Source organism: Rissa tridactyla, chromosome 1 (assembly GCF_028500815.1).
Source record: "Rissa tridactyla isolate bRisTri1 chromosome 1, bRisTri1.patW.cur.20221130, whole genome shotgun sequence".
NCBI lineage: Eukaryota > Metazoa > Chordata > Aves > Charadriiformes > Laridae > Rissa > Rissa tridactyla.
In genome coordinates, this window is record NC_071466.1 from 1,229,666 (window position 1) to 1,251,323 (window position 21,658).

General features: G+C 42.2%; 1 long non-coding RNA gene across 1 annotated transcript in view; it reads right to left on the reverse strand.

The window, feature by feature from the left end:
* Positions 1-4,571, reverse strand: part of LOC128918959 (uncharacterized) — a 43,252-nt gene extending 38,681 nt beyond the window's left edge. The window contains exons 1-2 of the long non-coding RNA XR_008469787.1: positions 4,355-4,571; positions 3,762-3,995 (exon numbers count right to left, since the gene is read on the reverse strand). This is a non-coding gene — a long non-coding RNA (uncharacterized LOC128918959). The remainder of the gene's footprint in view (positions 1-3,761; positions 3,996-4,354) is intronic.
* Positions 4,572-21,658: the final 17,087 nt, after the last annotated feature.

Consider the following 21,658-nt stretch of genomic DNA (forward strand, 5'->3'; position numbering starts at 1 on the left):
CTGCCCCAAGGGCATCAGTGACTTGTCCTTCTGAAGACATGCTTGGCCCTCCAATTAAAATACTGAGCAGAAAACATCCACCTCTCTCTTGAGACAGCTACTTCTGAGAGGCAGCAGAAAATACCTTTCCTTAGCCTCAGGGTACAGGAGCCAGAACAATTTAAGAATTAGAATGTTGTAATGGGAGTGGATTTTCACTGTTTATGAGGATATTTCCTGCACAGTAAATACAGACGCTATTTGATATGCAGCAGTCAGAGCTGGGATTGTCTGTCCAGAGGGAATGTCGAGATGGTGTGGAGGCAGCACAGCAGGAGATGCCCTCCTTTCCAAGACCAGGGGTCCAGTATGTCAGGAACAGACAGGGACATACTTGAATTACATGTTTCTGTGATACCCAGCTACGAAATAGTGTCTTGGAGCTGTGGGGGATCAGGTAAACTTCCCGAAACTGTACTGGGGACCGACACCAACTTCAGGTGCATGAAGGTGTCTTTGTGTATTTTTTTCTGACCATCTCTTAGTTACAGCTTTGTCAAATTGCGGAATCTGACCCAGAGTAAAACTCATCTCATGGCCCCAAATTGTTTGAATTAAAGGCTCTGCTTAATTACTGCTACAGTATTTAAGAAGCTAGACTAATGTAACAACGTTAGCTATTCATAGATGCTTTCTGTGTTGTTGCAATTACCATTTAATCTAATCTGCATGAAACTGGACTTCAGTGAGCTACACAGCATTTTCCCATATGAAGCTCTCACTTGTAAGCTGTAAGCTTAGGGGATACACAGCAACGGCGAGTTGAATGTAAGTCTGAGTCTGAGGAGCAGCAGGTCAGATCCCTGCGTGGTATAAATCAGTGCGTGTTGACCGGCTTCACTTGAGCTTGGCCAGTTTCTGGTCGTATGCTTTCCTTTCTTTGAGGCCTCTTCTAAGTCTTCCCAGAGTCAATTTCAGCTCAAAGTAGATTGTTATTTCTTTTTGTAAAAAGCCTTCAAAGTCCCTGAAAAAAACCCTGAGCAGTGAAAAGAAGCTCATCCACGTCTAACAGTTCTAGTGGTTAATATAGCCTTACCATTAGTTTTTAATGCAATTTCTCAAGAGTCAAAATTGAAATTCGGTTTCTGGATCCCAGAGCAGTATATCTACTAGGCTGGGAGTTGTCTGTTAACAAATTTTGCTCCCTGAGAAACTACTTTTCATAGTAGTGCATTCACAATTTGTTCATACTCTGTCCTCACCGTGATTAGCGAAGTGATACAATGTGAAATGCAAAAGGACAAAATCTGTTTTTCAGAATTCACAAATAGATTTTGAGAGCGAGTGCTTTCTGCAAGAGTCTACAATAGTCTGGGTATCAGATAAAAAAAAAAATACAAATCTACCAACAGTTGAGGTTGGTTGATCTATTCTGTTGTGTACTAAGTTCTTTATTTTTGTAGTAAATAAAAATTTTGAATTGGCAGTACAACTTGAAATACACTTTTCAAAATTAAATACTACCTGGCTTCACTGTCTTCATAACTGAAGAGACGATAAGCAGCAATGACATTAATAATACATCTCAAAAAGCGAGATGCAGGACCTGAGAGCAAGATGAGATACAGCTTGCCTCAATACACATATCCGTAGGAATCTAATCAAGATTGATCTTATCATATTTAGAGCCTGAGAGTGTCTCAGGTGGACTGGAGGCAAGAAAATGGCAAAAAGCTGTTACTTGTAATCCCGGTCAAGGATAAGAGAATGAATCATCAAAGTACCCTTGCTCAACAAGGAACCAAAGAAAATGTCAAAACAGCAATACAGAAGACCCATTTGAAAAGAAAACAAATTCTGCCTCCTAACTGTCCCTGAAGTCAGCATCATTTTGTGTTTAATGTGAAATATTCAGACGCTGAAGAACTGGAAACTAAATTCTGCAGGAGTTCATTGTTGACTCACTTGGTCTAAGCAGTTCATCATCATATTTTCCACACGTACCTGCCTAAAACCCGGAGAACGCTTGCTGTAGATATCATCTCTTTTTATCCGTCCTTAATACGGCCATGGATTAGGAGCCATGTCTGTGCCTCCCTTGCTCTACATCACAAGATGTAGAACACCATGAGAATCCTTACGTGCGACTTACAGACTTATAGACTTGTCCTTATTTTAAGGAGAATTAAAGACAGCGAGATGATCTTTTTGCACTACTGAAGACTCCCAGAAGTTAAAACAATAAATTTTACTCTATACTCTTCGGATTATATTTTCCCCATTTGATCACTGTCGGGGAATAATAACTGACTACAGGAGGAGGTCGTGTGACCCATGGTGACTTAATGGCTTTTCTTCAGACTTTGGCTTCTCCAGAAATGAGCATTCCTCTGTGTTGCTAAGAGCTAAGTTTGGCACCAAAACGATCCCTCACGTTTCCCCGGTCCAGGCAGGCTGGTAATCAGCAGAGCAGCACAACACTGATAAACAGCAGGCAGCAGGGCACAAACCCCTCAGCCAAATTTACCACTCCCCCTTTCTTTCTGCACCCTTCATGTTCTAATACATCTGGTTATACATTTGTTACGTGTTCATGATTTGTAAGTGGATGAGTGGATGTACACGCGTGTATATACACACACGTTTTTCCCCTCCTCTGCCCTTTCAACACATACTCCAGCTGCCATGCAGACCAGGTGCCTGACAAGTCCATTCCTGCTGTTGGGGACTAACTACTGTATTTGTAGTTGTGGCCAAGTCCAGCTTGGTTCAGATGAGTCACAGGCTTCCTTCAACTGCTATCAGCTTCTCGGCACTTGATGTACCCAGCATTATCTATCCCACCCCAGCACAGGTCTACCACGATAGCTTCTGATAAACACCAAAACCCCATTTCTCAGGCTGAATGCATCTAAACTCAGCTATGGTTAGACATCTGGGGACTCTGTGCTTGTCCGAGCGAGTGGTACCATCTCTCTTCTGCTTTCCTCTCCTCCCAGCCTCTTGCCTCTAGTCTTATCCTGAGCCCCATAAAGGGGTCACGGTCCCAGCTGGAGTCTCACTTAGAAAACGCAAAAAAGTGGCACCCCCAAGGCTCTATTTGCAACTTTCCACAAAACTTGGCGTCTTTGACCTATAATGATAAACATCTCAAAGCGGATTCTCAGTAAAGAAATGATACATACCAACAACAATTTTGCTAAATCACGTGGAACTTTGCCAGACTCAGGAAAACCTGCAGCATCTGGCAGCAAACTGAAATATATAACTGCAACCAGGGAAATATTGTGAGTTTACTACCCTGGAAAAATTTACTGTCCTGGAAAATTGTTACTGTACGAAACAAATGCCAAGTTAATATTGTAATGAATTTTATGGCTTGGAACTGCAGTTAGCTAGTGCTTGTAGCTAGAGGGCTATATCCTCAGATGGCGTAAAAGAAGTGAATGTGGAGGAAAACACAGACTTATCGGGAACAGACTTTTAAACATGGAACAATTGGCCAGAGAATAAGCCTGCTGTTGCGAACTTTCTCTTACAAAAATGGACTCGGTGATTTTGTGTGATTGCGAACACAAGAAGTGCATAACATCTAATAAATTTAGAGGAAGGCAGATGCATAAAATCTCGAAGACAGATGTATGAAATTTAATAAAGTAGTCTAAGACAATTTCTTAATAAAATAGAAGACAATTTTTCCTTGATGAGGCATATCCCCAGCGCATGGAACTATTGTGCCTTTGGTTAGGAGAGAAATTCAGAGAACCTTTTGTAGCTCTTACCTGCTGCTTGCAGAGGTGTTGGAGATAAGATGACAGCTGGCACGGAGAAAGAAGGGCAGACACGAAGCTGCTGCAGAGTGTCTTCACCTGAGTAGTGCTAAAGCCCTTTCCTTTGCAGTTCTATAGTCGGTCTTCCACTTGCAAGTCTGTTACCTGTCACCGAAGCTGCTGCCACACTGTTTTTCCCTGTTCTCACGCTGTTGTTCTCATGCTGTTATTCTCATGGCGTCGCACCTGCAAACCCTGATGTTATTCTTACGTCTGATTTCTCAAGGGAAGCAATTGCCACCAGAGTAAGAACGACTCCTGCCTTCCCCCTGCCCTTTACCATCCCTTCGTTTATAGCTTTTAGTTTACACTAGAGGAAAAACAAAAGTTACTCAATAACATAGTAGATAACAGTGATTTAAATCTCCAGTTAGAATTATCCAATAATATAAATCCAAGCTCAGTGTGGAACACTTGTGCTCCATTCAGAGCAAATAGTGTTTTAAGCAGGAGCGTCCAGAAGGGAGTTTGAGCAGGTCGAGATGAAAGCTATATGGTTACTATGGAAAAACACAGTAGAAAATTATCACCATCATTAGCATCACCTGGAGAGGATCCCCAGAAGAAGATGCTTGCATTGGAGACTCTGCTGCAGCTCTTCATGGCCAGCCATGGGGGGAAATTTTCGCCTTTTTTTTTTCTCTCTTTCTCAGCTTTGTATTTTCCCCAAAGGTAAGTTTAGAGCAGACGTGTGCCATCAGCTAGACTCCATGAATAAAACTTAAAGCATTTAAGACTGTCTCAGCGTCCTTTTTGCAACAGCATCATATGACCAATGCTATCTCTTGCCTAGGGCAGAAAAAACGGCTTTCAGTTAGTTCCAGGCTTAACGCTGACTTAGCCTGTAACTTTTTACAAGTTGTTTCAGCCTAGGTGATGTAGCTGTGGTGGGTAAGCTGGGAGCCTGTGTGTTATGTCCCGGCCCATCGATGCAGAAACTCAGGGTGCAGCACAGCCATGGTCTGCGTGGACTGCAGTCTCCCTCCAAAAACACCTCTAATCTCTGCATGTACAAACTCTCCCAATACGCATACTGGCTTCCTATAGAGGAATATAGCCATAATATAGCCGTATAGGCATTAAATATAGCCATATTTAATATAGAGGCAATCCACAAAAATTGCTTCCTCGGGGAAGATTCTGTGCTTTATTTCCCCTGTATCTCAGCTGTAAAGCACCCTGTGGTGTGGACTCAGTGTCCCACCACGTAGATGGACAGCCTCTTTCAGAGGCTTACGTGCAATTATGGTACAAATTGCGTCGATAAAGTAAGTCACTGATGGCATGTCTGGATGTTACAGCTGTGTCTATACTTGTATGTTAAACATTTCCAAGGAAGACTCCCAAGCAGTGGAAATTAATTGTCTGCACTGTAAATTCACACTATTAAACTATCCCAGTGCAGCTCAGGCCATGTCAGATGGTTTTGGCACCAGAATACCCTCTGGGAGAGTTTGGGAGTTAGCAGGGGCTAGGGACGGTCCCAGCAGGCAATTCATATGCAGCCTCTGTTTTAAAGCCTCGGAGAGTTCAAGAATACATTTTTGGTCAGTTCTGCAACAGCTGGTCTCACTGCTACTGGGTTAAAAAAAAAAACCAACCTAGAGAATTAAGTGGCAATATGTAGTCTAATTAATTGTGCTTATACAACACATTTAATTCCCAGAGATCGCATTCCCTGTTCCAAAGGGTAAGACTCTGCTTCCAGAAAGATCAATAATGCATAAAAAATTTGCCCAGTATTATTAGTTTGAAATGTCAAAGCTTTCCTGCTTACAGTGAGGTTTCAAAATCCATATTTAGTCTCTTTAGCAGATGTGATTTGAGCTTTCGATGCTGTTAACCACCTGTAGCTCTCACACGCTGGAGTTTGAGAGAGCTCACGGCTTCTGAAAACCAGGTCATTTTAGTCAGCTCCTGAAAAATTGATTTGGAAGCAGAAGAGACTAAGTCACTTTTTGATTTTCTAAGAGTCAGAATGAAGGAAACTTTCCTTGTAGGCAGTGATGTAACTTGAAGGCAAATCTAACCACTGTGTATTTAAAACGGTTGCTTGTCTGCTAAGGTTTATTAGCTTTTTGCATGGAAACACAAAGATGAAACATTTCGTTCTCATTACTGAAGGAATAATGAAGAAATAGTGAAAAGAAGCAAAGATTTGGTATAATTGATTCTTCCTGCTGGTTTTGAACTAATCTGAACCTGCTTGAAATGATATGCTTGTATGACTTTGTAATACCACGCGGGGCTGATGAAGTAAGTTCATCAAATCATCAGAGATCAACAGAAATTTTCCTAAATAAGCTTGAAAACTTCAAAATTATCATGCCTGCAAAGAAATAAAATAGATCAGAAAGTTCAGCCTTTGAAGAATACAGGGCTTTCATGATGCCAGAAAAGAGTCACACAACCCTGAACGGAAAAGCAGAGCAGAAACCGTTCAAAGACTGTAGCGCGGTGGACATCCTGGGGCAGCTGAAAACATCACAGTGTAAAAGAAATCATATAGGTAAACTACATGCTGCGGGCTTGGGCTTGAATTGATTTTTCTATTTTGCATTACATTTATTTACTCAGACTCTGTATGGCATCATAACCACTTCTAGTTTCCAACAGCAATTAGCTTAAGTTATATTGAGAATAACAGAGAAAATACTTGTCTTGTCCATTACTGTAGCTAAGCACCAGAACATCTTTAATCTGTGAAAGGACCCAGTAAAGGAAATATATATATATATCATATAAACAAATTTTTCCTACTGTCTCTTTAATATTCTCCAAGAGATTCTTTTGTTCCTACTCGCACAGACTAGCACCTTTTTCTTAAAACAGCCTCACTGATTTTAAGGTACTGTGGGGGAAGGTCAAGCTTTCTTCGACCTACATAAGAGACCCTTGTGGGCACAGTGGGAGAGCCGAGCTTTCGCAAGAGATGTGAAGGAGGAAGATGTTTAATGCAGAAGCTTAGTGTCAGTCCTCATCTGAGATATGAAGAGCATTGTAATAGATTGTTTAGCAATAGCCTTTGTCCTTCTCTCACACCTATCAAAATGGGAATCCGGGCTTAACAAATATATTCCAAGGAGAATTAGAAGACATAAAGAAAACTGGGGGAGGTTTCCCATGTAGGTGTTTTTCAAATTTAAATTTCTTTCAAGTGTTTATTTTTTGTGAGCAAAAGATTTTTTTCTGTGCAAGTTTCTATTGCAGCTGCCACTATAAAATCTCAGTAATATAAATATTTTTAACTACGTTTCTTGATTTGTCTTTTTTCCTTCCCACTTCTGTATAAAATTTTATACTAAACTGAATTTAATCTGTTATAATATTAGCATCATAACTTGGCATCAGGGACATCAAGCAGTAGTGAGAGATTGTGGAATGAGCCATATTTTGTTAGTGAATGTTCAACCTAAATCCTAATGATGTCTTAAAAAATATTAATACTCTGTTTCTTATTGGGCGACCTTGGTTTATGAGATTTATGTTCCTGTGAACACCAGCAGGAATGGCAAAGATTATCTTATTGCTTATAAGATTATAAGCAATAATCTTCTTGCTTGTACACTAACCTGCAAGAATGACTCTGTTTAACTAAATACTGTTATATTGTGTTATAAAGCCCTGTGCAAATCTTTGCCTTTTTGAAACATCTTGCGGTGAGAATTGGTTTCCTTTGTTGCTCACCGACGTGTCAGAGTTACGCTGCTCCACAGCGGCAAATTAGCCATTGTGCTTTCTTCCTTTTTACTTCACAGAGCTGAGCACTATCAAAGAAGGGCTGAGGGCAAAGAAAGCAAGCACGGAGAACTGAACACACCGTACCGACACACTGGCAGGAAAACGGAGTCCCTCGGTACAGAGCCTTTTTTCTCTTTTTAATTTGATGAAATGGACATTGCTGTCAATTCTGCAGTGCTTCTGTGAGCTGGACTCTCCTGATCAGCAGATGTGGCTGTGGAGTGGTTGCAAGATGATACCAGCCAAATGAAAAATGTGTTTGGTCCCTGCAGTGTGTGTTTACTCTAACATGGAAAGATTATTCTTTCCCTGCAGCAAACAGCCATTCACCCAGGCTCAGTTTCTCTTTAAGTAGACATTTCTGCAGTTTTCCAGGGTCTTGGAGTTTTTCTTTGTTTTCTGCATTAAAAGGTCTTTGCCATTCCTGCTGGTGTTCACAACTTGGTAATACTCATCTGAGCTAGAACAAAGCTAGAACAAAGTTTACAAAGTGGCAGCTTAAAATAAGCCTGGGAAGTGCACGTTGCTGGCCTTGGTGGAAGTGGAAGTTGCTAGATGCTCCACACTTTGTGGAAACAATCCCACCATCGGCTTGGTGTCCTGAATACGCTCTCTGCGGTCTGCTTGTAAGGTTCCTATGGCTTAGTTCAAGTCGTGTCTTCGTACTCCCATAAAGATACGTAATAATTCTGCAGAAAGTAAAGCCCTAAGGATTCAAATATATTACTTTACCGAAAGTAAGTAAGCTAGATGGTTTAGGCCCAAAGGTGATTTCATTTTAACTAAAGACAAGTTTCGTACAGTATGGCTGGAAAAGGTATGTGCCATTATTTTTCAGTCTATAAAATTTAGCTCTAAAAACTTCAGTTATAGTGAAAAGGCACAGAATACAGTGCCTTCTCTAATACAAAACCCAAACCTATTGAAGGAAAGAAGTCAAGAGATTTTTAAGTGATGTTCGGTCCGGTTTTCATGTTTTAGATTGTCACTTTCCCAGCTCACAAATAGCCTTATACAGATAAGGACACAAAGACAAAGGAACCAGAGGCAGTTTTTCTGCACTAGCCTTCCAAAAGACTGAACTGATAGAAGTGGGAAAAGTATGAAGAAGAAGGGAATGACTCCTGCTGTTTTGGGACTAGTTGAGCAAGCAGGGACTCTTGGCTACTACACTTGGCTATGAGAAGTGATTACTGAGCCAGGTGATTATTTCTAGGGAAGAGCACTGGCTTCATTCAGTCACCTTCTGAAATAGCTAACAACTGGCAGACGCTTCTATCCTGACAGCAGGGAGGCTTCCCTCTGTGTTTTCCTTGCTCTACACAGAAAAGGCAGTCAGGGTTGGCTGAAGTACATTCTGGAGAACGTCTCCAACTCTGTGGTTCAGTGCTGAATGCAGCAGGGTGAGTTGAAGGAATTCAGGATCCGGCCCGTTTGTAGAGGGTCCAATACTGTGTGTCCAGGAGGGAAAGCCTCACCACCACCCCTGGGTTCAGGAAATGACTGTGACCTCTGGAGCGATGAAGATGGTTTCTCTCCATGCTATGGGGGGCAAGGAAGGCAGTTCCTCACCCTGCTCTTGACGTGAGCATCCTCCTGCCTTGGAGAGAAAACAGTGCGGTAGGAACCTTCTTGTTTCCCTCTTTTCTGTGTCAGTATTCGACTGAAAGGCGAAGGAGCACCAGTTAAAAAACAGATCATGTCTGTTTTGTATTCTTATTGTGCTAGGAAAGGACACAGTCTGTCTCTAAGGTGGTCTGATTTATTCAGTCCCCAAACCACCGTTTACCTAAGGAGTCAACATTGTTTAGTGTAGGCTTCAGCCTCATTGACATTCATTGGTTCCACCGTGGTCTCAGTCGATCTCAAGATTTCAGATAATAGCTTCGGTGTCTGGCCAATAAGGAGTGCTCAGGTGAAGCCAAGCAACACCACGTTAATATTTATGTTGACAGATAGACTCACTCCACAAAGCTTTTTTTCAGATTATATGACACCCTCTTGGGAATGGTGTACAGCATCCTCAGGGGGAAAATTCCCTCTCCTGTACTGGAGTAAGAGCTCCAAAGGCGATTGCAAGTTGCAAATTGTCCTTGTGACACGACAATCATTTAAAAACTTTTAAAATCATATTTCATCAGTGTATTTGACTTTTTTTTATTTTATCAGGTATGAGGCAGACCATTTATTATAACAAGAAAGATCCCATCACTCAAGTTTCTTGCAAAGCACAGATGGAATTCCCAGGCATCGTTTACTGTCCTTTGCATCGCAGAGTTACACTCCAGTATCCACCCATCAGTGGATGATGAAACACTCTTATTTTCATTTCTTCCAATACTCTTCAGTTTGCTTGTAAGTCAGCCCTCAACAAAAAGTGATATAATGTCAACAGTCAGTTTTGGCAACTATTAAGAACACCCAGGAGGAACAAAGCTTGTTGTTGAAGCTTTAATGAAACTGCACAAATCTGCAACAGCCTGACCAAAACCTATTTCCTGTATTTCATTTCATTCTCTTCAGCTATCAAACAGAGGTCCTTCAATATTTAGGTGTAAACAAAGTGTTAGATCATCCAAGCAAGCCTCCTGTAAATCCCTGATCTATTTAGTTTACCTGGTTGTATCTGCTCTTGGGATGAATAACTTGTATTTAACAAAAATGTTGTTTATGTTTGGCTAAAACAGGCTTCAGCAGAGGATATGTCACATGCTGGTTAATCTACCATCAGTGGGAGAAGTTTTCTTGCACTGTTTCTTTGTTTCGTTGCTTGGATTACCTATTTCCACTTCTGGTCCTTATATTCTTTTCCCCCTGAAAAGCCCTTTTAGTGCCTGTTGTCTACTTCCCGTGAAGGGGCATGTTTTCTATGTGCCCAATGTAATGAAGCCACCCTTCGGCCTCTCTTTTCAAACAGATTGATCTGTGTAATCCTGTAATCCTCTCACCCTGTGGTATTTCCCTCAGCCTTCACGTCATTTCACAGAACCACAGACTAGCTGAGGTGGGAAGGCATCTCTGAAGACCATCCTGTCCAACCCACAGCTCAAGGCAGGGTCAACGGGAGAGAAGGATGCTCAGGACTGTACGTAATCAGGTTTCGAATAAACCTCAAATAATAATATAAACAAATAATAAATATTTTGCACAGGCATTTTTTCCTCCAGAAACTTTTAACGGTTCTACAGAGTAACCTCTCATGCTCCTCTTGAGAGGACAATCTGTCATGAGAGGGTTGTTTTTGTTAGTGTTATTCTGACAAGAAGAAAATAGAGTATAAAAAAACGAGTATCATCAACGCATCATGTGGTAATTACAGCACTTAAACACATAACCAGACAATGAAAAGCCAGAGATTTTCCTTGTGTAAGAGAGGACAACCATATACCGTCTGTCTTGACTCGTGAAAAATGATTTGATTAAAAAACCTGAAATATCCTATCAGCCAAGTCTGAGGGCACTGTGAAGGGTACACATTGAAGCACTAGGTATGTATGTCTCTATTTTTAGAGGCAAAATTACATTTCCTTTGCACTGGTTATGAATTTGAAGGATAAAACACAGACAGCAGATTTCTTTTGTCCAGAAGAGGGAAGCAAAAAAAAACCTCTATTAGACAAAAAGGAGTTTTTGGTCTGTAAAGGCTGGATTCACCTCACCTAACCTTAACTGTCTCAGAGTTAGATTTCTAGTCAAAAGTGGCCATTTAGTCCACATCTATTGTCACTGGAGAAGGATGGACTACTTCAGAAGGAGCTTCTTTCCATTTGTCTTAGGCATCAACCCTAGATTAACTGAGTCAGGCTCTGCAGGTTCCTGCCTCTCTTTCTATTGGCTGAAGACAGTCTAAAAGGACTAGATTTACAATGAATGCTAATTTATACATAGATTATATTAAATGAGATTAATTGCACACTCAGGTTACAAACCTGTAAACTGACTTTATAATGTTATCCCATGAAACACCCGTGACACTGTGCTTGGCAGAGATCAAAAATAAAGGCAGAAGAATCATGACTCTTTCTTTATGCAATTCACGGTAAGATGTGTCCCAAGATCAAGTGACAGCAATCTTCATGTTTGTTTTTGAAGAAGTTTCTAGAGCTCAGCCACTTGTGTCATAGGAAAAATAAATCTGTTGAGCATCTGTCTGTTTGTCCATTGTCCTAATTTCAGTTCCGTTTGGCAAAACTTTGTTTGTAAGAAGATGAATTACTAAACTGGGAGCTCGGCCTTAAATCAGTGAGTTTAGTTGTCTTCTGAATGTTTTCCTTCTTTGAATTTTCTTTAACTACTATGATGTTTATCAAGAGCTGGGCATTAAGGTCTGCTCATTAATAGAACCTTCATCCTAAACGTGGCACTTCTTTGCTAACTAGGAAGAGCATGTTTAGACATGCTCATATAAGCAGTTATGTACTAAACCTAGTTTAGAATCTTAATACTGAAGCCTAAACAGTCAGACTACCTATGCATATCCATCTTCACCTCTGTGACACTCACTAATGACTTTTGAAACCCTCTAATTTCAAGCAAATCTGAGAGAGATTCAAGCCCATTATAGTCCTGCAGATTTCATCACACCCATACGAGATAAAGCTCCTATCATCGCCCTCGTTAAATGAAAGGTGGCAACAAGAATTCAAACCTCTATAAAGGCACTGGAAGTCTGCACAGGACAAAAATACCACAGGTACTCTGAGCAAAGAGCAATGGTTCATTTGCATTCATATCTTTTCAAAACCCACAGAATCTAATCAATTTCGCTTCTCATGGAAGAACTACTTACTGCATTAGAAAATAATTTTCTTCACATTAATATGGGACTATTCCTTTCTTTTATTGTTGAAAAAGACAAAATTAGAATTTAATTTTAAATGCATAAAAGCAGTGTTTTCCACCTTGCAGTCTCAACTAGCTTTGTACCCCATTATCTTTGAGCACAGATCTGTGATTCTCTAGGGAAAAAAAGCATCTGCTGTCACAGAGGTATAATATATCCAGTATTGTACCTCCATGTATAAAGTAAACACTGCGCCTCGCTATGCAGAATTCATGTTCCATGAACAAAATAATTCACTTTGTGGGGAAGTTGCCAACTGACAGTATTTGATTTCGCATAAGCACAAAAATGACCTCAAATTTACTTTTTTTAAATTATTATTCCTTCTAAAAATGCCTGAAACGTAGTATTCGTTAATGAATAGAATTTCTGAAGTTGCATGGGTCTACGTTCAGCATTCCAGGCAGAGCTTGGGATGGTAAAACAGTGTCTGTTGGAAGGGATCTGCAGAGGTTTGCTCTGTCCCCCCACACTCAAAGCAAGCGCAGCCTCAAAGTGGGGTCATATTGCTCCAGTCAAGTTTTCATAATGTCTATGAATGTCCCCACGAGCTCGCTGGGGCCCTGCTGCAAATCTTCACCACCCTTATGGTGAACATTTCTTGTGTGTGTCCAGGTGGAATTTCCCCCTCTGTGATGTCTCCCTGTTGCTTGCTGTCTTCTCCATCACCTCCCACTTGGCCACTGTAGACAGTAGCACAGTCCCTGCCCCCTTCTCTTCTCCAGGCTGAAAAAGGGCCAGACCCGAAGCTGCTCCTCAGATGAGAAGTAGACCAGCCCTGATCCTCTTGGGGGCCCTCTGTTTAACTTGCTCCAGTTTATTGATGCCATTCCTATACTCGGGACCCGGGAGTGGACACAGTCCTCCAGGTGTATCTCACAAGTGCTGTGTAGGGAAGAAGCGCAGCTCCCTGGATGTGCTGGCTCCGCTCTTGCTGCTGCAGCCCCATGCATGGTTAGCCTGCATTGCTGCTACCTCTGCTTCCAGAAAACTGACCCAGCGAAGAATGACTAAAGTTTACGCATCCGGACCATCACACCCTAAGGCATTATAATACAATAGCATTAAGATCCAAAGGTGCGGTATTAGAACAGTTTTTTTTAGTCCACTACAGTCATATGAGTGTTTGCTTTTTAAAGAAAAGAAAGAAATATTGCAGACCACTGTTTGATTTATGCATTCACCCAAGCTAGCCATAATCACCTAGGAGACAAACAACTAAACAGTACTTTCACACTTGGATGGTCTAGACTAGAAACCACAGACCTCACACCAAAGTGTGAGACAAGAGTCTCATAAATAACAGTAAAATGTGACTCTTCTTTTTTTTTTTTTTTAAATTGTATTTTAATCGGCTTTCAACCAGCAGCAAAACTTTCCAACACAAAATACAGAGTGTGTGGAATAAAACTTTGGGTCAACAAAAACTGATTAATTCATTTGGATACAGAACTAGAATTCTTTAAGAATACTATAAGAACTAGAATATAGAATTTGAGATTAAAATTGATGGAATGCTTCCATTTCACCCTATGTTGCTGTTCTTGGCTCCAGTATGGTTTGTGGGCATAGTAGTCAGAGCCTGTCTTGAGAGGGTGGTCACCTGCAGCTGCAGAGCTGTGCTGAAGCACCTGGGGGTCCACGCTACATCTTCTGTTACCTTCTCCCCTCCACCTGACCATCTCCGTCCAGATCCCATCCGTCTCCTCAAGTGATGTCCAGGGGTGACAGTTCCACAGACTTTCCTTCACACAAGCAATTCTATTTCACACAAGGAATACCCTTCTGCAAGAGGGTAGATTTAGATTAGATATTAGGAAGAAATTCTTTGCTGTGAGGGTGGTGAGCCCCTGGCCCAGGTTGCCCAGAGACGTGGATGGCCCATCCCTGGAGGTGTTCAAGGCCAGGCTGGACGGGGCTTGGAGCAACCTGGGCTGGTGGGAGGTGTCCCTGCCCAGGGCAGGGGGTGGAACTAGATGATCTTTAAGGTCCCTTCCAACTCTAACCATTCAAAGATTCTATGATTGTATGATTCTTTGATTCAGGTGCAGCAGCTGAGCCAGCATACAATCAAAGGCAGGGAGTGGCCGAGTTTTCTAAATGCCATGAGGCAGAAGGAGCTCCTGGACCTGTCTCTCCTCTAGGCAAGCCCAGCCCAGCACCAGCCTCAACAGCCATGGGCTCCTCTGAGAATGTACATCATCTGCTGTCTGTAACCTTCTTTGGGACCTGCCTCTCTCCCTTGTGCCCAGACCTCGGAGGTGTCCACTATGTGTCTTATGGTCTTGAACACACAAAGGCTTTTGTTCTGTGGCTCACATTTCAGGTTGATCCAGTTTTTCCTCTATCCTCGTAACCTCTCAGACTATTGCCATGAAGTAACAAGCAGCTGACAGTTTCTCCCTCTGCTGCTGAGAAGAATGGATGACAAGCTTTATAAGCACATAAAACGAGGAAGGAACTAACACTTCACAGAGGTAGTAACCCAAAGGAAGAACACCTTAATACAAACATAATTGATTTGAAGCCATTTGTACTCAAATGCCACTATATTAGAATGACTGTAATAAAACAGATGAATAATATTAATACTCCATTAAATAATTACACCACTAGAAGTGCAATTTTAATTTCAAAACTTAGTTTTGCCAGTTCCCAAATCAGAGCAGATGGCTCCCGGTAGCAAACAGGGCCTCAGAAAACATAAATTTGATTTAGAAACATGCAAGAATCCCCTCAAAATGAACATTTCTAGTTATAGAGCTTTTAATGTTAGGACATAAAGATTAACAATCTGGTAACATGCTTTCTAAGCTTTTCACATGAATTTGCACTTGCAACAGGGTTTCCTATGAAAGAGGAGCAACACTGTACACAAACTCACCTGTCAATTCAGTTCAAAAACTGAGTGGCAGAATGAGGTTTTTTCTCGGTGACATGGTCTAATATAATATAATGCCTGGTGCATAAGGTGAAGGAGCAGAAAAGGGGAAAAGCATGTTGTTAACCACTCTCTAACTCTGTAACGGCCCTCTCTGGCACAAGATAGACTAGAGCTCTAGATGAAGGCCATGGGTGAAAGATTTCAAGTAGATCTCATGTCCATGTTGATTTTATTTTCACAACTTGCCAGAGACATAGGGTTGGCACAGGAGTTAATTCTTCTGGGATTACCAGCTTTTATTCTCCCCTTCTCTCCACAAAGAGAATTCTCTCCACAAAGAGTCTTCTGGAGCCAAATTTGGCCCTTGACATTCTGAACTGCACAGAGGGACCGGACCATAACACTGAAGCCAACACAGCTGGTCCCAATTGCATATTCTGTCCTGGACGTAGTGTGTTTAAATTCACAGCATTCCAGTGAGGCAGAGATGGGAGGTTGAAAAACTGAAGTGCAAGATCACTTGGGGGGAACCTGGCGATGATCAGGGGAGGAGATGAGAAACACTCAGTGGTTCAAACAAAGAGGTAACTAAGCTCTGAGAAGCAAGAGTCTTTTTTTATCACCATGTGAGTATGGCAGGCTCTTTCTGACTGTCCCTTAAAACACTACAGCAAACACCGAACATTTACCACCCCTTTTAAGAAAAGCCAAAAATACTTGATGTCATCCTTTTGTTTAGGTCTTATTGCCACGTTCTACTAGCCCTGCCAAATGCAGGAGTCAAGATTTCAGCCTGAATATCCAGGTAACTTTCCAAGTAACCCAAACTACTGTTGCTCCTAAGGAGATACCCACAATTCAAAACTAAATGTATAAATAAACTTTGCGCATAACATAGTATGTTCAGTCTGGAGAAGAGAAGGCTCCAGGGAGACCTTAGAGCCCCTTCCAGTCCCTAAAGGGGGCTACAGGAAGGATGGGGAGGGACTCTGGATCAGGGAGTGCAGCGATAGTAGGAGGGGTAATGGTTTTAAACTGGAAGAGGGGAGATTTGCATTAGATATTAGGAAGAAATTCTTTACTCAGAGTGGTGAGCCCCTGGCCCAGGCTGCCCAGAGAAGCTGTGGCTGCCCCATCCCTGCAGGGGTTCAAGGCCAGGCTGGATGGGGCTTGGAGCAGCCTGGGCTGGTGGGAGGTGTCCCTGCCCAGGGCAGCGGGTGGAACAAGATGGTCTTTAAGGTCCCTTCCAACCCAAACCATTCTATGATTCTATGATAGTATGTAATATTTTGCTAATATTACCTATTGAGGCAGGAAGATCGAATAAGGACAGCCAAGAAGGTGGGCTCACACATCAGACAAACCCTTTCAGTCACCCCAACCTAGTCAGAGAAATTGTTTTGGCCTACAGCAGTACACCACGCTCCTGTGAAGGACCAGAGCTAATACTGAATATGATGAAACAGCTTGCTCTAAGGTAAATCAGGGCCAAATTCTTCAGGCTGAACTTGGCCAGGGCCTCCACGGTTAGGCTGGGCTGGAGGTTGCGGGCATGCTTGCAATTTTTGCCAGATCAAGTGAAAGTGCTCAAATCCCAGGAAGAGAAACACTTCCCACGCAAATTGTACCCATTTGTGATATAGGACTTAGTCACACTGTCCATTAATCAACTGTCAAACTTCTGGTGTCTGTCAAAGCCAAATCCTCTGCTCCCATGTTTTGGTTCCACACCAAAAGTTATCTGAACTTCTTCAGGTTTCAAGACAATCCCTCTTTGTCTTTCACACCATTTGCCACTGAAGCTTCAAAGTCACGTCTTTCAAAGACATCCCTAGAGATTTGATGAACAACCTAAGACACCCTTATACAGTGCTAGAGTAAAATTTACCCTTTTCAATATATCTGAGACTTTCTTTCAAATTTCTTTACAGTGGGAATTATGCAGGAAAGAAGGTGAAACTGAATTAGAGACTTTTGCAGATGGTAAGAGATGAACAGTGTTATATTTTGTTTCCCGTCATTAACTACCTTCTTTTTTATTAGTTAAGCCTAAAGTTTGGTGGCCGCTAAAATTTAAAAAGGGCTTTACTTGGTTTAACCTTGGCATAGGAGATGCCCAGTGAGCCTGCATCTCAGGGGTAGGGACAGCTGTTGTTTTCCCCGTCTATTTGGCAGCCACAGAAACCTCAGCTGCAAACCCTGCAGAGGTGTTTCAGGTCTTTCTCTCTCTCAGTCCATCTCAGCAGCCTGCAGGTGGGTGCCCGGCAGTGCCGGGGAGGAGGAGGATGATGCTCCATCCCCAGCAGAGCTGCTCCTGCACAGCCCCGCTCCAGGCCAGCCACGGGCTCAACTCCTCCTTCGCCAACACAGCGGCGCGTCAGCAGCGGCATTGTTTATCCAACTCGGTGTTGCCAGGTATCATTTTGCTATTGAAACAGCACTGCGCGATCTTCATTAAATGTCTGGTTATGCGTGAGTGTACGTATTGCTATTCTGTCTATTCAAAGGAACAACAGAAATATAAAATTCCCTGCACTTTCACCTCCCCAAGCCAAATAAATGCTGTTCTCTTACTCTTAATAATATTTGTGGCTCCTCTTCATCCTGTCATTTATCCCTGCAACAGGCAGCAGGGTGGCTGTACCCATTCTGCAGGCTGTGAAGCTGGGGCAGAGCTTTGCCTGACGTGAGACAGCGGAGACCTGGCTGGCACCAGAGACAGCCCTGCTCCGCTTCGTCGTGTGCTGCAGCTAAATTCTTACTCCTTTGGCTAAAACAACACACAAGCGGTGCCCTAGAGACCAGTACTGAACCAGTTTAGATTTTAATAAAGGAACTTGTGTGTGGTTTTCTTTCTTTATTTTTTTTTTTATTTTAATTTTGGATCTAAATTTTTGAAACTTTCAAATGCACTAACGATAATTGAGAGCAGAGAGGGTTATGTGAATCTGGGAGCGTGAAGCACCATAACTGCGGTGCTTCAGGTTTGTGAGAAGCTGCGGTAAACATCAGACAATAGTGTCGACACTAACCTCTGACATTAATGGGCAAGCAATGAACTTGAGTGTGTGCAAGCTGTCCAACAGATTTACATGTGTACCTACATACGATTTGTTACATTTAAGGCTCCAAATTGGGTTTGGAAAGGATATTTTTAAGAACCATTTTCCTCACCGTCACCATTTACAGCGCAAAGCACTGCAACAATTTTCCTACAGCTCACAAATCACTGTGCACGGGGAATTTCGGTATCTGGCATCTGTTAGGAACATGTTACATACACTGAGTAACGAAGCTGGTCCCTGGGGAGCTCATCTATCTAATGAGTAAAGAGAAAGACTTTACTGGGTTCCTCCCGCTGTAGCTCTGGGACGGCAGCCCCGCTGCTCAGCCATCCCAGCGATGCTCTTAACCCTTGGCCCCGAGGCCGGCACGTAGACATCGAATTTTCTGCTCAGCTGAGTCTGTAACAGTTGAGCCACGCTGTGGAGTGTACGTCTCGGTGTTGCACCAGGTTACCTCTGAACACTGTGCTTAAGCTCGGAGAACAACCTCATTAATAATAAGTTATGCTATTCAGAAGCTGCCCTCCATGCATCCTGCTCTCCACTGCGAGTTGCGGCAATTAAAAAATAGCTGGTTCGAAGACACGTTTGTTCTTGACATAGAGGAGAATGTATAATTCTGGCATACCTCGCCCCATACGCGCGGAAGTAACTATTAAAGCTTGAATATTAAGCACAAAAGTATACTGGCCTGCTTTGGCAGTAATCCCGCTGGTCCAAGTTGCTGCGCTTACCCATTAGCCATCCCAGCCCACCGCTGAGCAGCATGCCCTGGAAAATCAATTACCCCACCCTTAGGTGTTGTGTGCACCCCTGGTAGAAGGAACAGGCTTCAAAATTAGGGCAAAATCTTCCCCAAACTTGACTTGGATCCAGCCACAAAATTATATGCATATTCAACTTTAAAATTACAAACTGTAGTGCAGCTATTTATTAGCTGTACTTCTGCAGAGCTACCAGTGAGCCATGAATGCTTTGCTCTCTGGGTAATTCAGCTGTGTGAGACTCATCCATACTCTATTAAACAAATCAAGAAAGTATATTGAGAAAGCTGGTTTAGGGTATGAATAAACAGATGCCAGAGCCTGAACTGTTATGGTTTTATTGCTGAACAACTTGGAGGCGATTGCTGTTAGGCAGTCATTTATATCTTCCTAGTGTGTTGCAAATATAAAATAAAATGAGCTATTTTATTTCAGGGAAGTTAAGTAACTCAGTTCCTCAGCAGTAAGCCGTGGGGCCACATTAATTCATTTTCTTGCAGTCATACATATATGCTTTTAAACTGCAGATCTCTGAGAGTTAGAGAGTATAAAACTATCTCCAGGAGAAAACACCCACATAAAATATACTGAAAACGAAAACTCCAAGCTATGCAATCAGTAATAGATAATAAATAAATAGACATTTGGGAATTAAAAAAAAAAATAGATCAAAAATCAAAAACACCAAACCAACACCAGAATGAATAAAACAAAGGCAAAATTTTGACAAAGAAACAAATCACCAGGTAAGAAAAGCATGATTTTGTTCCAGTAGAAATTAGTGCACGATGGAAGAGCGTCATGTTAATGAAGACCTGACTTTAAAAAAAAAAAAAAAAAAGAAGTTTTCTGGCTTTTTTCATTCCAGAATACTGACACTCCTGTCACAAATGCTCTGGTGAGATTTCCTGTGAAGGTGGGTGGAGAGGGGGTAAGGTAAACACTAAAAGGATGAAGTGTTGTCCCATAGCACACAGCTGGACATTGCAAACTAAGGAAGGCTGACGAGCACTGGCTCAGATAAATTATATCCCAGAGATCTGCAGGAAGCCACAAGGGACAACAGAAAGCCTTAGGAGGAGTCTTTTTGACATAGTGTTTTGCATGGAGGGGGAGGAACTAAGTAATGGAGCCAAGGGTGTAATTCATTTGGGTTATGTTAAATGCTCTCAGCAGAAGGTTGGAAAAGCAGCTACACACTGAGAGGGAGGAATGAGTGTCGCAGTAAAGAGGTCCACCTTGAGATTACTTTTGTTTCTTAGCCCTTAAGCTGAGTGAGGCATTCATACCTTGAGTTTCCTGAGCCAAAAACTGGCCCTGAAGTACAGGCTGCCTAGGTATAAATAAAAGTTGCAATTACCAAAATGATCCTCCCTGCTAAATGTGTGCATTTCAGTTCTCCGGGCAGCAACACACAGATGGGCACCAGCAGGCAGGGAAGCAGAAGCAGCACATCTGTCACAGCAGCAGTGACAAGTAGTCGCAAGATCAAACTTCAGGTGCTGCTCTGTCTGGAAAGTTCCTAACCTAGAAGGAGGTTTGCAGAAGACCCTGAGGTAGACCACCATGTCATGGTGGACTAGGCTGGAAGAAGAGACTGGCACCTGCCCACTCTCTTGGTAGCCCCATGCATCTCCTACAGATATTTTGGGTTCTAAGACACATTGGGTGAAGAAGAACAGGGTTGTGACAAAGGAGGAGTGTTTTTGGCAAACTGGAAAAGATATCAGGCTGGAGAATGTCTGTAAGGACATCGTCAGGGTCTGTAATGATGTTGAGAGGCAGCCAAGCACTCCGTGAGATGAGACTTAGGTGCCTGGGGAATAATGCACGGTTGATAACACCAATATTAATAGAGTCGGATACGGGAACTGTCTGTTGAGATCTACGTGGGAAAAGCATGCTCAACACTTGGCATAAATCGAGCCCTCAGAGAATCTACTGCTCCAGTCTCTGTGTGTCCTCTGGCTGCCCCCAGCATGACGCACAGCAAATCTGACAGAGAAACAAAGACAAATGTTGATGACTTTGAGGATAAATACCCTACGCCTCGTGTGGACACTGCAAGAGCTCCCAAACAATGCAACCCAGCTCAGACAGAGCCAATTTAAAACTTTATTGGTCATTCGTTGCTCTGTCTGGAATCATTTGGTGAGCAAAAAAGAGACATCAGCTTAAAACACAGCAATTACATTTGTTTGGGAGGGGTTTTTTAATTTTCCATTTCTTCCCTATTTTTAGCTAGATGTGCATTTAGTTTTATCTAAGTGATGTCCAAATCACTTCTAATGAAACTTGCTAAGTGCAGGTCACAAGCCGGGTTTTAGCACTGTCTGTAATCAGAATTCAAGCTGATTAAATGCATACTGAGGGGCAGCCAGCATGAAAATGCTCTTAATATTCTCAGTTTAAATTGAATTAAGAGGGCATAGACCTTACTTTATCAGAACAGTTACTAATTTCTCCTGAGAAAACCTATGTACATTATTTTTGTAAGGCTAAAGCTCTTTCTGGCTCAGCTATAAGAAGGTAAGTGGAAACAGTTGGACTGA